At 38.3% G+C, this 15,287-nt stretch overlaps 1 non-coding gene across 1 annotated transcript; it reads left to right on the forward strand.

The window, feature by feature from the left end:
• Positions 1-12,212: 12,212 nt before the first annotated feature.
• Positions 12,213-12,321, forward strand: LOC148548069 (small nucleolar RNA R71). The gene has a single exon (XR_015897383.1). It is a non-coding gene; the product is annotated as a small nucleolar RNA R71 (small nucleolar RNA).
• Positions 12,322-15,287: the final 2,966 nt, after the last annotated feature.

Consider the following 15,287-nt stretch of genomic DNA (forward strand, 5'->3'; position numbering starts at 1 on the left):
TTGAATTTGAACGGATAAAGCTCAAGAAGATATTGCCGGAGTTAACATTCCAGTTCAACGAGGATGAATGCTCACAGATTCGAGAGAAGATTGACCAAAGGGGTTGGCAAAGGCTCACGAACCTAGAAACAAAGATAAATGCAAACCTCATCAAAGAATTCTATGCAAATGTGGTCAGAGAAGACAAAACTAAGGCCCCCACCTTCAAAAGTTATGTGAGAGGAACAGAAGTGGACTTCAGCCCCAATGCCATAACGAGGGTTCTTCAGCTGAAATTGCCACATTTTGATGAGCCCAGTTATCACGTAAGAATAAGTAATGGCCCCGACAATAATGAACTTGAAGAAATTGTGAATGATATGTGTGTTATAGGATCTGACTGGGAAATGTATTCGGATAAAAGACCTCGGTTCATCAGGAGAGGAGACCTCATCCCGGAAGCCAAGGGATGGTTTGAGCTTGTGAGGAGATCTATCCTCCCAGCTGCAAACAATTCAGAGGTTAACACTACTCGAGCTACTATGGTACATTGCTTGATAAAGGGTAGAGGCATTAATGTGCACGAGATTATAGCTGAGGGGATTTAAGAGTCAGCCGAGAAGAATGATCCAGGTGCTAGACTTTGGTACCCCAGCACCATCCTTAGATTGTGCACAAAAGCCAAGGTAGTTTTCGAGGACAGCAATCCAAGTTGGGTGAACCCTGGAAGGTCAGTCACACTACAGTGAATAACTTATGTGGCACCCGCCCAATAACAAAGAAGACCTCAAATAGGGAAAAGAGCAGCACAAGAGGGGCCTCACCGAGAAGAATCTCATCAAGAAGAATACCAGCAAGAAGAGTACTATGATCCAACCAACATCAACTTGAATCACATTCATGGAGCCATTGAGGAGCTAGCAAGGAGTTATATGGAGGGACAAGAACAACAACTGCACATTCAAGCCCAAAGGATGGATCGTCAAGAAGAACTGCTTTCTAATTGGATGAATCAACAAGGGGAGTGGCAGAAACAGCAAATGGAACACTACTCCCAGCTCACTCAAGCCATCAATCAAGTGACTGAAAGGCAAGAGCGTCAAGACAAATGCCTTCAAGAACTCAATCAATGACAGCTAACTCAGACGAAGGCATTCAATGAGTTCAGCGTACTGAATGAAGGACGGCAACTACATAGAGAGGAGTTCTACATAAACACTCAAGCCAAGTTGAACTATATGTCTGGTCATATGCATAATCTGCACTCTGCAATCCCCAGGTATGATGAAGTCCACAAAGAGCTAACAGAACAAGAGGAAAGGAAGGTGAAGCAGCAGAAGGAAACATTGAAAGAGAAGATGGAAGATGCTGGCTTCTGGAAAAAGTTGATTGGAAAAGGAAAAGGAAGTGGGAGTTCAAGCACTCAAGAAAAACACAAAGAGGACAAACAAGAAGGAGAGCATGAGTAATCCCATGAATAAAAGGTGGTGGAGTTCCCTCATTGTCCCATCTTTTTTTTTTAAGTTTTAAATAAGGAAAATCATGTATGAAATAGAACATGCTTTCATAGTAGCTTAGGAATTTTCAATTCTGTCTTTAAGTTTTCATTACCTTTTTCATATGTGTGCTGGTCCAAGTTACATGCTGCATTTTCACCTTGCTTACTTGTATGCTTGTCCTTTTTAAACTAAATAAAAAGAGATGTTATGAAAGACCAGAGTGGAATTCAATTTGTGGAGTAAGTCCTTAAATTCGTGGGGTAGTAATCACTTAGCTAAGTTGGTTCACCAACAAGGTGGGAAGGCAACTATCTGTCATGAATCATATACTTGAAACACACCCCATGAGACTAGCTAAACACTAAGATCCCAGTAATAAAAAGGAAAAGAACACTAAGAGTTGAAAAAGAAAGAAAGATAATAAAGAATAAGGCTAGGCACCAAGGGCTTGAACCTTGAGGGATGTGTCTGTGGTGCTCTTGTACCAAGGATCTGCTTGGATGAATAAGTTCTTAGGAGTGCTTCATCACTTGGTAACTTAGGTTAACTAACCCGGGATTATCAACTGAAAATCCACTATCAAGGGCAACCTCGCTACAGAACATTTAGTAACCCAAAGAGGTGCTGGACACCAAGACCTCAAGGAAAGAAAATAACAAACCATGTGCCTGTGGTGTGCATGTATGGGGGAGAGAGACTTGAGGGAGTAAGTCCTTAGGGGTGTTTCAACACCTAGCACCTTGAACCAACTAGTTCAGGAGTGTTGGCTGAAAACTTATCTTAAAGAGTCGCCCTCTCACAGAACACTTAACCTAAGGATGTAATAAACCTTGGAAAGACAAAGGGATCAATAAATAATAGTCTCAAAGGGTGCCATCAAGTGAGTATTCCAAGGCATGATAAAGGTCTGAAAGCCAGTAAAGGAATGAACCTAAGTTGCTATGCATGAAACCCCATAAAACCAAGGGCATGACCTTCACAAGAATGATTCATTCATCTTGTCATTCATCATTCTCTTGTTCTAGTACTTGCTTAGGGACAAGCAAGCTTTAAGTTTGGTGTTGTGATGCCAGGATATTTTGGCCAGTTTCACTGACCTTTTCTTTATGGTTTTAGGATAGTTTCATGCATTTTCTTAGGAAATAAGCAAGTTTTGGGTAAATAATCACTTACATCTTGATTCAAGCAAACATTGTGAATTTTACATGATTTCATGAAGATTATGCATGAATTAAATGACAAAATTGAATAATGCATGTCTCATAACTTGGATTAGAGCTTTGATGCACTTTATTGCTTGATTTCAGGACAAAGGAAGCAAGGAAGAACCACGTTAGTAGCCACGTTAGTCTAGCTAACGTGACCACTAACGTGGAATGGAGGCTAACTTGCAACGTTAATGAGAAAAGTGATTGCCATTAACGTCTTCGTGAGCCATCATAGCCCACGTTAGTTGCCACGTTAACTTTGTTAACGTGGAAGCTAACGTGGAAGAGAAGTAGAACTCCAACATTAGTGGTAAAAGTAAGTACCACTAACGCTCTAAAGTGGCAATTGTCCACGTTAAGAGTCACGTTAACTCAGTTAACGTGAACTCTAACGTGGAAGAAGAAGATGAAGCCAACGTTAGTGACACTCACCTTTGTCACTAACGTTGATTCAAGCTCATAAGGGCCACGTTAAGAGCCACGTTAACTCAGTTAACGTGGACTCTAACGTGGGGAAGCAAGGAATGGCCAATGTTAGTGACACTCACCTTTGTCACTAACGTTGGACTAAACCACATTGAGCCACTTTGAGCCACGTTAGTTGCCACGTTAACTCAGTTAACGTGGAAGCTAACGTGAAGGAGAGAATAATGAGCCAACGATAGTGACACTCACCTTTGTCACTGACGTTGGGGATGGCTACCAATACCACGTTAGAGGCCACGTTAACGCAATTAACGTGAACTCTAACGTAGAAAAAGGGCGTTTTGGAGCGTTAGTGACAAAGGTAAGTGTCACTAACGCTCTCGAGGCTAAAGTGTGCTCACGTTAAGAGCCACGTTAGTTATACTAACATGAACTCTAACATGAGAAAGGGGGGCTCTCAACGTTATTGAAAAAGGTAAACCCCAATAACGTGTGCGAAGGACCAAGAGGCAACGTTAGTGGTCACGTTGGTGCCACTAACGTTGAAGTTAACGTGGACCATTCTTAGGTTAGGAATGTTAGTAAAAAAGGTGATTGTCACTAACGTTCTCGAACCCACACTTTCACTTAACGTTAACGCCACTAACGTCCTAAGCTAAAGTCCATGCCTACTTCACACTCTCTCTCTCTGCAAGTAAAGCTAAGCCCACTGAAGATGATAACTGCTTCAACTCAAGATCCAAAGGCCCATATCCAAGACTTGAAGAAGCAACTAGAAGATCAGAAGAATAGTATAAATAGGGAGAACTTTGAACTAGAAAAGGCCTTTTGGGCACTATTAGAATTACTCTCTGTATTTTACTTTCTCTGTAACTTCTAGTTTAACATTTCATAATGCATTCTCCATCTTTATTTTCTATTTCCAGAGCTATGAACAACTAAACCCCTTTCATTGGGTTAGGGAGCTCTGTTGTAATTTGATGGATCAATAATTGTTTTCATTATTCTTCTTCCTTGTTTTCTCTTGATTTTACTATAAAGCTTTCAATCTTCATCCAGTTGAGTAGTTATCTTGGAAAAGAAGCTATTCATACTTGGATCTCTTCAGAACCTTGGAAGAGGAATGAAGAGATCATGCTAGAAATGCTTTCTCATGTTGGACCAAATTAGGGTTTGGATGGATATAGTGACATATAATCCTACCACACTTTGATTTGGAAATACATGTGGTATAATCAGTGACCATACCTCATCTCTTCTCATGAGAAATTGGACCAAGGAATTGGCTATTGATCAAGATTTGAGAGATTGAATTACCAAGGAATTGGAATTCAATCACTTAAGATTGCCAAGGAGACCAATGAATGCATTGATTGAGGAAGAGATGAAAATGAACTTGATCCAAAGGATGCAACATCTCCTAAGCCCAATGAACTCCCCATTTCTGATCTTACCCATTCTCTTTATTTTCTACCAATTACTTCTATGATCATCTTCCCCATTCCCATTTAAGATTCTGCAATTTACTCCCGTCATTTATTTTCAGTTCTTTATTTCCAGCATTTAAATTTTCTGCTATTTACTTTCCCGCCATTTAATTTCCTGCAACTCTCATCCCAAATTCTGCTTAGCTCAACTAGAACATTCCTCCAATTAAAGTTGCTTGACCAATCAATCCCTGTGGGATTCGACCTCACTCTTTTGTGAGTTATTACTTGACGACAATTCGGTATACTTGCCGAGGGAGATTTGTTAAGAGACAAGTTTTCGTGCATCAGGTGTTTAGTGTAAAAATCCACTTCCGGGGCCCACTTGGTGTGTGCTTGGGCTGAGCATTGAAGCCTTCATTTGTAGAGACTTTTCTTGGAGTTAAACGCCAGCTTTTGTGCTAGTTTGGGTGTTTAACTCCAGTTTTTATGCCAGTTCTGGCGTTAAACGCCAAAATTCTTGAGCTGACTTGGAACGCCTGTTTGGGCCATCAAATCTCAGGAAAAGTATGGACTATTATATATTTCTGGAAAGCCCAGGATGTCTACTTTCCAACACAATTGAGAGCGCATTAATTGGACTTCTGTAGCTCCAGAAAGTCTACTTTGAGTGCAAGGAGGTCAGAATCCAACAGCATCTGCAGTCCTTTTTCAGCCTCTGAATCAGATTTTTGCTCAGGTCCCTCAATTTCAGCCAGAAAATACCTAAAATCACAAAAAAATACACAAACTCATAGTAAAGTCCAGAAAAGTGAATTTTAAATAAAAACTAATAAAAATATAATAAAAACTAATTAAAATATACTAAAAACATACTAAAAATAATGCCAAAAAGCGTATAAATTATCCGCTCATCACTGGGCTAAAAGAAAGTGGCCCTTAGGAGATGTCTATTAAAGGCGTGGCACGCCCCTTATGTGGTAATATAAATAGGATAAGGAACTAAAAGAATGTTAAAAGAAAAAGAATGTGAAAACTAAAGAAAAAGGAATTTTAAACCAACAAAAGGAATGCATGAAATAATGAATCTAAAAGACAACTTAAAATTTAAATTTTAAATTTTTTATTTTTATCGAAAACAAAAAACAAAGACGTGGAGTAAGGAAAGAAAAATAACGTAAAAAGAAAAAGAAATAAAGGAAACAAAGGAAAAAGAAAAAACATAGAAAAAGAACGAAGAATAAAAGAAAATAAAGAACTTAAACGTAAACAGAATCTAAATTAGGATTTAACCGGACATTATGTTGTCAATCTCAATTAATTTCGGCAATAGCGCCAAAAACTTGATGAGCGAAAATTGAAGCTCACGGATACTGGCAAGTGCACCGGATCGCACAAGTAATACCACAGTGAGTGGATATCGTTCCCACGAGGATTAAAAGATTAAACAAGAAAATTTCCGATTAAAAAGCCTAATTAGATGAATAAAACCATATTGATGATCGAAGAGGGCAAGAGAGTATCTTGCTGGGAGCCTTGAGAATCTTGAATGCTGAATACTTGGATGCCACAGATAGTGAGCTTGAATGATGAATTGAGAGAAGATAGTGATGATGAGAGTCAAGCGCTTTGGAGATGCTTATGCTCTTAGAAAAACAAATCTTGTTTATTTATCTTCAAGTTTGCAAAGATCTTTCATGACAAAACGTTTAGTAATTGATTTTCAATTCCTTGGCTCCTCAGTTTCTCAAGCATTAATTAGGCGTCAATTAATTAATCAAGAGATTAAGCACAAAAACTGATTGTAGATTCAAATAGATTTAAAAGAGTCCTTAATTTGAATTATATGTCACGTATTCAACCTATTCCTATCCAATTAAATCTTAAAAGAAAACATAATTTTCAAAAGTTGTTCTAATCTGAATTATATGTCACTTATTCAAAATTAGAGTGATTGAAAATCATGTATGTATCGCACACTAATTGAACCACTATTCCTAGCTGAATTAAAATAGTCATGTGAAAGAATTTTCAAGCTTTGATTCAAATATTAAATTTTTTTATTATAATAAAAGAATCCAAGAAGAATTAGCTTACCTTTCGATCCACTAATCCGAATGAAGAACGAATAACTCAATCATGAAATAAATTAATGTAAGACTTCAAAATAAAATAAACGTAGATTAATTATCCATAGAAAATATAAACAGAGCTCCTAACCCTTTGACAAAGAAATAGTTACCCATGAAGAAGTAAGAAAAACAAGAAGAAGAGAAGTGGTACGAGGACTTGATGCCTTTCTTTGTGAGCTATGCTCACTAATTTATAGCCTAAATTCTAGAATTCAAATTCAAAACTAAACTAATCTTATCCTTCGGAGAGAGATAAGATAACTACTTACTTCAAATTCAAATCAAAACCATAATTTAAATCTAATCTAGAAACAAATCCTAACAACCAAATCTTTTATATTTCTGGAGAAAATCAATAACTAATCTTCTAGAGTCTTCAATCTTTGGAATGTGATTAAGGCTTCTAATGATGTAATAATTAAGTTTAGGCCTTAATTATTAAATCCTAAGAGTTGTAATTGCCTTTAAGCTAGCCTGGACTGGAGATAATTGGGCAAAAAGCCCAAGAACACCTTCCAGGAAGGGTGTGTCCGCCAGGTGTGAAGCCTAGGCCGCTGAGTGTATGTTCAAGAGTGCTGGGGTCCGCCGGGTGAGATCCAGGTCCATCGGGCATGCATGCCTTCTGCCAGGCGTGCATGTGTTGTGCACTGCGTGTATGCCTTAGTTTTTCTTGGGCCACGCTTCTTGGGCCACGTTTTTACTTCCTTTGTGCTTTCCTTGTGAAAAAGCCTTGGTTTTTGCTACTTTTTTAGTCCGAAATTTCTGACAACATAAAAACACTATCCCAACTCCAAATATTTGATTATTTATTAGATTTTATTAGAAAACATAAGAAATTTAATCAAAACCTTAGAAAATAAATAAGAAAAAAAATTTAAAAACTATTTAAGATGACGTATCATCAACATGCAGCTCCTTTAGGTAAGGGATTGAACTGATCTCTGACGATCAATATTGTCCCCAAGGTAGTGCTTCAGGTTTTTCCATTCAGAGTAAATTTTCTCTCAGAGTTGTCTTCCATGATCTCAATGTGGCCGTAAGGGGACAACGTGGTGACAATAAAGAGCCCAAACCACCTTGATTTCAATTTTCTTGGAAAGAGCTTTAGCCTTAAGTTGAATAGAAGTATCCTATGATCAGGTTCAAAAGTTCTTAGTAGGATCATTTTGCATACCACTTCTTGGTCATCTCCTTGTGTAGCTTAGCATTGTCATATGCCGTAACTCTAAATTCATCAAGTTCATTGAGTTGAAGCAGTCACTTTTCTCCCACATCTTTGGCATCAAAGTTGAGAAACTTTGTGGCACAATATCTGTTGTGCTCCAACTCCACTGGCAAGTGGCAAGCTTTTCCATAGACAAGTTGATAAGGAGACATGCGAATGGGAGTTTTAAAGGCATTTCTATAAGCCAAGAGTCCATCTTCTTTGCCTAGTCATTCCTTGAAGCACCCACTGTTTTCTCCAAGATCCTCTTGAATTCTCTGTTGGAGACCTCCATTTTTCTACTAGTCTGTGGGTGATAGGGGTGGCAACCTTGTACTTAACTCCATACTTTTGTAGAAGAATGTCTAGTTATTTGTTACAAAAGTGAATTCCTCCATCACTGATTAGTGTCCTTGGAATGTCAAACTTACAAAAAAAATTTTTTTGAGAAAGTTAGTGACCACTTTAGCATTAATGGTGAGTAGTGGTACTGCCTCTACCCATTTAGATACATAATCAATAGCCACTAATATGTAATTATTTGAGTAAGAAGGTGCAAAAGGTCCCATGAAATTCTGTGGTATTCATGTCTCCTTGATAGGTTCCCAGTTCTTTGACATTGATCACATCTTTTAACAAAGGCTCTCGCATCCTTGAAGAGTGTTGGCCAATAAAAACCATTTTGGAGGACTTTGCCTGCTGTCCTTTCTCCTTTCTCCACTGAAGTGGCCAGCATAGTCAGAGCCATGACAATACCACAAAACACCTTGAGTCTCCTCTTCGGGGATGCATCTTCTAATGATGCCATCCGAACATCTCTTGAACAAGTAAGGTTCATCCTATAGAAAGTAGCGGGCATCATGGATCAATTTCTTCCTATGGTGCCAAGTAAGCGCCTTGGGAATAATTCTCCCAGCTTTGTAATTTGCCATATCAGCAAACCATGATATCATATGCATAACAAAGAGTTGTTCATCCATAAAGCCTTCATTAATTGGTAGGAGGGGTGTTTGAATGTCTCATATTCAATCCTTAATAAGTGACCAACAACTTGGTTCTCTGAGCCCTTCCTATCCTAGATCCCAATATCAAACTCTTGGAAGAGGAGCACCTACCTTATCAATCTTGGCTTCGCATGTTGTTTGGACAAAAGATACTTAAGAGCAGAGTGATCAATGTAGACAATAACTTTTGACCAATCAGATAAGATCAATATTTATCAAAAGCAAATACTATAACTAGAAGCTCATTCTCAGTTGTCGTGTAATTCTTTTGTGCATCATTCAAGACATGACTTCCACAGTAAAAACATGCAACAACTTGTCCTGTCTTTGCCCTAAAATGGCAACTATGACAAAGTCACTTGCATCACACATTAATTCAAAAGGTAGAGACCGGTTAGGTGGAGCAATAATTGGTGCAGAAACAAGTTTGGTTTTAAGATTTTAAAACCATGCAAGCATTCTTTGTAAAAATCAAATGGAACATCAGTAGTTAGAAGATTGCCCAACGATTTTGCAATTTTTGAAGAATCTTTTATAAATCTTCTATAAAAGCCATCATGTCCTAAGAAACTCCTAATTGCTTTCATATTCACTGGAGGTGGCAATTTTTTAATCACCTCTACCTTAACTTTGTCAACCTCTATGCTTTTTTTGGAGATTAGGTGATCAAGAACAATGTCTTTTGTTGCATAAAATAACACTTTTTTCAATTTAAAACAAGGTTTGTTTCTTGGCACTATCTCAAAACTAAAGCTAGATGGTGTAAGCAAGTGTTAAAAGAGTCACCAAATACAGAAAAATCATCTATGAATACTTCAATAAAATTTTTCAACCATATCAGAGAAAATGGAAAGCATGCACCTTTGAAAAGTGGCAGGAGTATTGCACAAATCAAAGTACATTCTGTGATAGGCAAAAATACTAAAAGGGCAAGTGAATGCAGTTTTTTCTTGATCCACTAGATCAATAGTAATTTGATTATATCCAGAGTATCCATCCAAGAAGCAATAAAAATCATGCCCAGCCAATCTCTCGAGCATTTGGTCAATGAATGGCAAGGGGAAGTGATCCTTTCTTGTGGCAGTATTGAGCTTCCTATAATCAATGCACATCCTCCATCCAGTGATGGTTCTTATTGGAATGAGATCATTCTTCTCATTAACAACCACTGTGACCCCTTCTTTCTAGGGTACAACTTGCACTGGACACACCCAAGGACTATCAAAAATAGGGTAGATAATCCCTGCATCCCAAAGCTTCATTACCTCCTGTTGGAAAACTTCTTTCATCATGGAATTGAGCCTTCTTTGAGCTTGCACCACAGATTTAGATGCCTCTTCAAGCAAGATCTTGTACATACACATGGTTGTGCTAATTCCCTTCAGATCATTGATTGTCCATCCAAGGGTTATTTTGTGAGCTTTCAGCACCTTAATTAATTCCTCTTCCTCCAACTTGCTCAAAGATGAACTAATGATTGCTGGATAGATGTCTTTAGGGCCAAGAAATGCATACTTGAGAGTTGGAAGGAGAGGCTTCAATTATAGCTTGGGTTGCTCATCCTCTTTCTCCTTCTCAGGTAATGGAACTTGCATAGCCTCCTTTCTTATTGTCACTTCTTCTCCTTCTTCCATGCATAGGAGTTCAGAGCTTTCTAGAGCACTGTAAAATGGGTTCTTCTTCAAGAACTTATTACATCAATAAATCAATGACATCCTCCTTCATATAATTCTCAGTGTCATTTGAGTGTTACATGGCTTTGAATACATTGAAAACCATCTGCTCATCATGCACCCTCAAGGTTAGTTCTCTTTTTTGAACATCAATAAGTTCCCTTCCAATAGCAAGGAATGGCCTCTCTAACATTATAAAAGCATTGACATCCTCCTTCATATCAAGAATCACAAAGTCTGTAGGGAATATAAACTTTTTCACCTTGACCAACAAGTTCTCCACTACTCTAGTGGAAACTTGAGTAACCTATCGGCCAATTATAGGGAGATCCTTGTAGGCTTCACCTCTTTAATTTGCATCTTCTTTATCAAATATAAAGGAATTAAGTTAACGCTTGCTCCCTGAGTCACGGAAAGCTTTCTCAATGGTGATATCTCTAATTGTGCAAAAGATTTGAAAGCTTCCAAGATCTTTCAATTTTTGTGGTAAATTCTTTTGGATGATAGCATTGCATTCTTTAGTGAGGATCATTGTCTCATCTTCCTTCCAAGTTCTCTTCTTGGATATTAGTGCATTCATAAACTTGTCATAGAGTGGCATTTATTCCAAAGCTTTAGTGAAAAGGATATTAATTTGTAGCTTCTTGAACACTTCCAAGAACTTATGAAATTGTTTGTCCTTGGTCTCCTTTTGTAGCCTTTGAGGGAATGAAATTTTTGGTGCATATGCCTTTGTTTTTACCTTGAATGTTAGAGCTTGGGATGAGGGTATAGAGGCTTCATCTTCTTGCTTGTCGTCTTCCACAAGGGCTTCTTCAATTTGCTTCTCCATGCTTGCGGCTTCTTTACCCACCACTCTATCACTTCTCAGATTTATGACTTTGTACTCTTCTCTTGGATTTAGAATGGTGTCACTTGAGAAGGCATTCGTGGGTTTTTCAGCTAATTGCTTGGCAGGTTGGACCACTTGCACTTCCAAGTTTCTGATGGAAGGCTCTTTGTTATTGAAATTGGCTCTAGTTTTTGCAAGAAGCTTGAGGTTTGTAGAACAAAAGTGGATGTGATTTGCGAGAGTTTATCCATGGCAATCTCAAGAGGGAAGGGCATTTGAGTATTTTGGGATTGTATATGAGGTGTTTGTTAGTAAGGGGTTTTAAAGTTTTTTTGTCTTGCTCCTTGGTTTCCCAATCCAAAGTAGGGTGATTCTTCCATCCAGGGTTGTAAGTTTTGAAGAATGAATTATTGTATGGTGGTCTAGAGGAATTATCCATGTAGTTCACTTGTTCAGCAAAGGAGTGATCATCTTTAAATAATGAACATCCTTCACTTTGATGGGCTCCTCCACAGAAATCACAGGTGATGCCTTGTGTTCCAACTGCTAAAATTTGCATGTGTCCCATTTGCTTAGTGAGTGCATAGATTTGCTGGGCCATAGCCTTGTTTTGTGCGAGTAGAGTATCCAATACATCCAACTCCATCAATTCTCTCTCCATTGTTCTTTTGGAGGAATACATGTACTGATTGTTGGCCACTACTTCAATTAACTCCAAGGCTTCTTTAGTTGTCTTCCTGTGAAAGGATCCTCCTGTTGATGAGTCTAGTAAAGTCCTAGAGGCATGAGTTACTCTGTCATAAAAGGCTTGGAGTTGTAACCAGTTAGAAGACATGTCATGAGGGCACTTTCTCAGCATCTCCTTGTATTTTTCCCAAGCTTCATAGAGGGAATCTCCATCTTTCTATGTGAAGGTTTGATTGTCATGTCTCAGCTTTACCAACTTCTGTGGTTGAAAAAATTTGGTTTGGAACTTGTTAACCAAATCTTTCCATATTGATATACTTTCTAGAAGCTGGGTTTAGAGCTATTGCTTGGCCCTGTCCCTAAGAGAGAACAGGAACTACCTTAGTTAGTAGGTTTCTGGGGAGACTCTATTGCTCTTGAATCTTTCACATAGTTGCACATAATGCATGCTTGTTGTAAGACCCTAATATTCAAATCCTTATGCTCGAGTCATAAGTCAATGATAATAAGGTGGTACGACACTCAAGGGGAATTTTTAATACATAAAAATAAGTAAAATTGAAGGGAGTATTAGTTGAGAAGCCTGAAAAGAGTAAAAATAAAATCACGAAGGTCGTAACACTCACTGATGAGCGGATAATTTATACCCCTTTTGGCATTATTTTTACATAGTTTTTAGTATGTTTCAGTTATTTTTTATTATATTTTTATTAGTTTTTATGTAAAAATCATATTTCTGGACTTTACTATGAGTTTGTGTGTTTTTCTGTGATTTCAGGTATTTTCTGGCTGAAATTGAGGGACCTGAGCAAAAATCTGATTCAGAGGCTGAAAAGGGACTGCAGATGCTGTTGGATTCTGTCCCTCCTGCACTCGAAGTGGATTTTATGGAGCTACAGAAGCCCAATTGGTGCCCTCTCAATTGCGTTCAAAAGTAGACATCCTAGGCTTTCCAGCAATATATAATAATATATACTTTTCCCGAAATTTGATGGCCCAAACTGGCGTCCAAACGCCCATCAGATATTTCTGGCGTAAAACGCCAGAACTGGCACTAAAACTGGTGTAAAACACCCAAACTGGCACCCAAGCTAGCGTTTAACTCCAAGAACAGCCTATGCACATGTAAAGCTCAATGTTCAGCCCAAGCACACACCAACTGGGCCCCGGATGTGGATTTCTGCACTATCGGTACTTAGTTACTTATTTTCTGTAAACCCTAGTAACTAGTTTAGTATAAATAGCACTTTTTACTATTGTATTAGAGAGCTTATGCCATATTTCACATTTGGAGGATGGCCACACGGCCATGCCTAAACTATTTTCACTTATGTATTTTCTATGGTGGAGTTTCTACACCCCATAGATTAAGGTGTGGAGCTCTGCTGTTCTTCATAAATTAATGCAATTACTACTGTTTTCTATTCAATCACGCTTGATTCTATTCTAAGATACTCACTCGTACTTCAATCTGGAGAATGATATGATCCGTGACACTCATCATTATTCTCAATTCTATGAATGCGTGCCTGACAACCACTTCCGTTCTATCTGAGCTCAACGTAGTCATTGGGCGATAGCTTGAGTGCGTATCTCTTGGATATTTAATACACAGACCGAGTCCGTGAGATTAGTATTTTCGTGGTATAGGTTAGAATCATTGGCAGCATTCCTGGGATCCGAAAAGTCTAAACCTTGTCTGTGGTATTTCGAGTAGGATCCGAGAAGGGATGATTGTGACGAGCTTCAAACCTGCGAATGTTGGGTGCAGTTACAGTGTGCAAAAGGATCAATGGATCCTATTCTGATGCTAGCGGGAACCGACAGATGATTAGCCATGCGGTAGCTGTGCCTGGTATTTTTCATCCGAGACGAGAAATTCGACAGTTGATTAGCCGTGCAGAAATCGTAGAGGACCATTTTCACTGAGAGGATCCTACAGCTTGCCATGGAAGGGAGCACGCATCATTGGAAGAAGGCAATAGGAAAGTAGAGGTTCAGAAGCAACAAAGCATCTCCAAACGCTTATCTGAAATTCCCACCAATGAATTACATAAGTACCTTTATCTTATTTTATGTTTTATTTATATTTTAATTATCAAAAACTCATAACCATTTGAATCCGCTTGACTGAGATTTACAAGATGACAATAGCTTGCTTCAAGCCGACAATCTCCGTGGGATCGACCCTTACTCACGTAAGGTATTACTTGGATGACCCAGTGCACTTGCTGATTAGTTGTGTGGAGTTGTGAAAAGTGTAAATCACAATTTCGTGCACCACTCACGTATCGACAAAAAGAAGGTAAAGTGTGAACTGAGACGATATAAAGATAATTTCGTCGAGATGAATAAGATAAAACAAAATATAGATATATGACATAAATAATTAGCCACTAGTCATGACCCGCAAAGTTTAGGCTGGCTAGGGTATAATATAAAAGTAGTTTGACAACCATATCTCCTAATCTCACCTAAATGATACACAAGGGCCTATAGGCAAGTTTTTAAAAGGATTAAATACATAGCATGAGTTCTTTAAAAACAAAAGCAGAGAGAATCTAAGCAAAAGTAAATAAGAGATCTTAGAGGTCTTCACCGTCTTTCAAACAAACCATAGCTCACTGCTGAGCACCTGGACCTACATCTGAAAAACAAGAGATATATACGGATGAGAACCCACGACCCATAGGTTCCCAGTACGGTAAAAGTGCCAAATAAATACAATGCATTGTAACAAAAATCCACTAAGCATCCTAAACTTCCTTTCACCAAATATTCATCCTATGTTCTCGCTAACCCATAAATAGGCAACTGTCATAAGGGAATGCTAAATCTAATTCATCTTCCTCATGCTTCCTAACTTTCTAACTCTCCAACGAATCAAAATCAGAATCATAAACAAAACCATCACCAGCTATTCTGTCTCAACAATTCTATATCAATACTTCATGTCCTCACCTGGAACAAGTGAAATCACTTCATTGAGTCTACCCAGGGAGCTCAAATTATCTCATTTTCTACCTGGAGCAGTGAAATCACTTCACTATGTCTACCCAGGGAACTCAAATTACCTCATTTTCTACCTGGAGCAGTGAAATCACTTCACTACATCTACCCAGGGAACTCAAATTACCTCATTCAATAATCATCATTTTAAATTAATCATATCATTCTCCATCTCAACAAGCACAGCCCTCAACGTCAATCGACACC

Source organism: Arachis ipaensis, chromosome B8 (genome assembly GCF_059453495.1).
Source record: "Arachis ipaensis isolate K30076 ecotype BB chromosome B8, ASM5945349v1, whole genome shotgun sequence".
Taxonomy (NCBI): domain Eukaryota; kingdom Viridiplantae; phylum Streptophyta; class Magnoliopsida; order Fabales; family Fabaceae; genus Arachis; species Arachis ipaensis.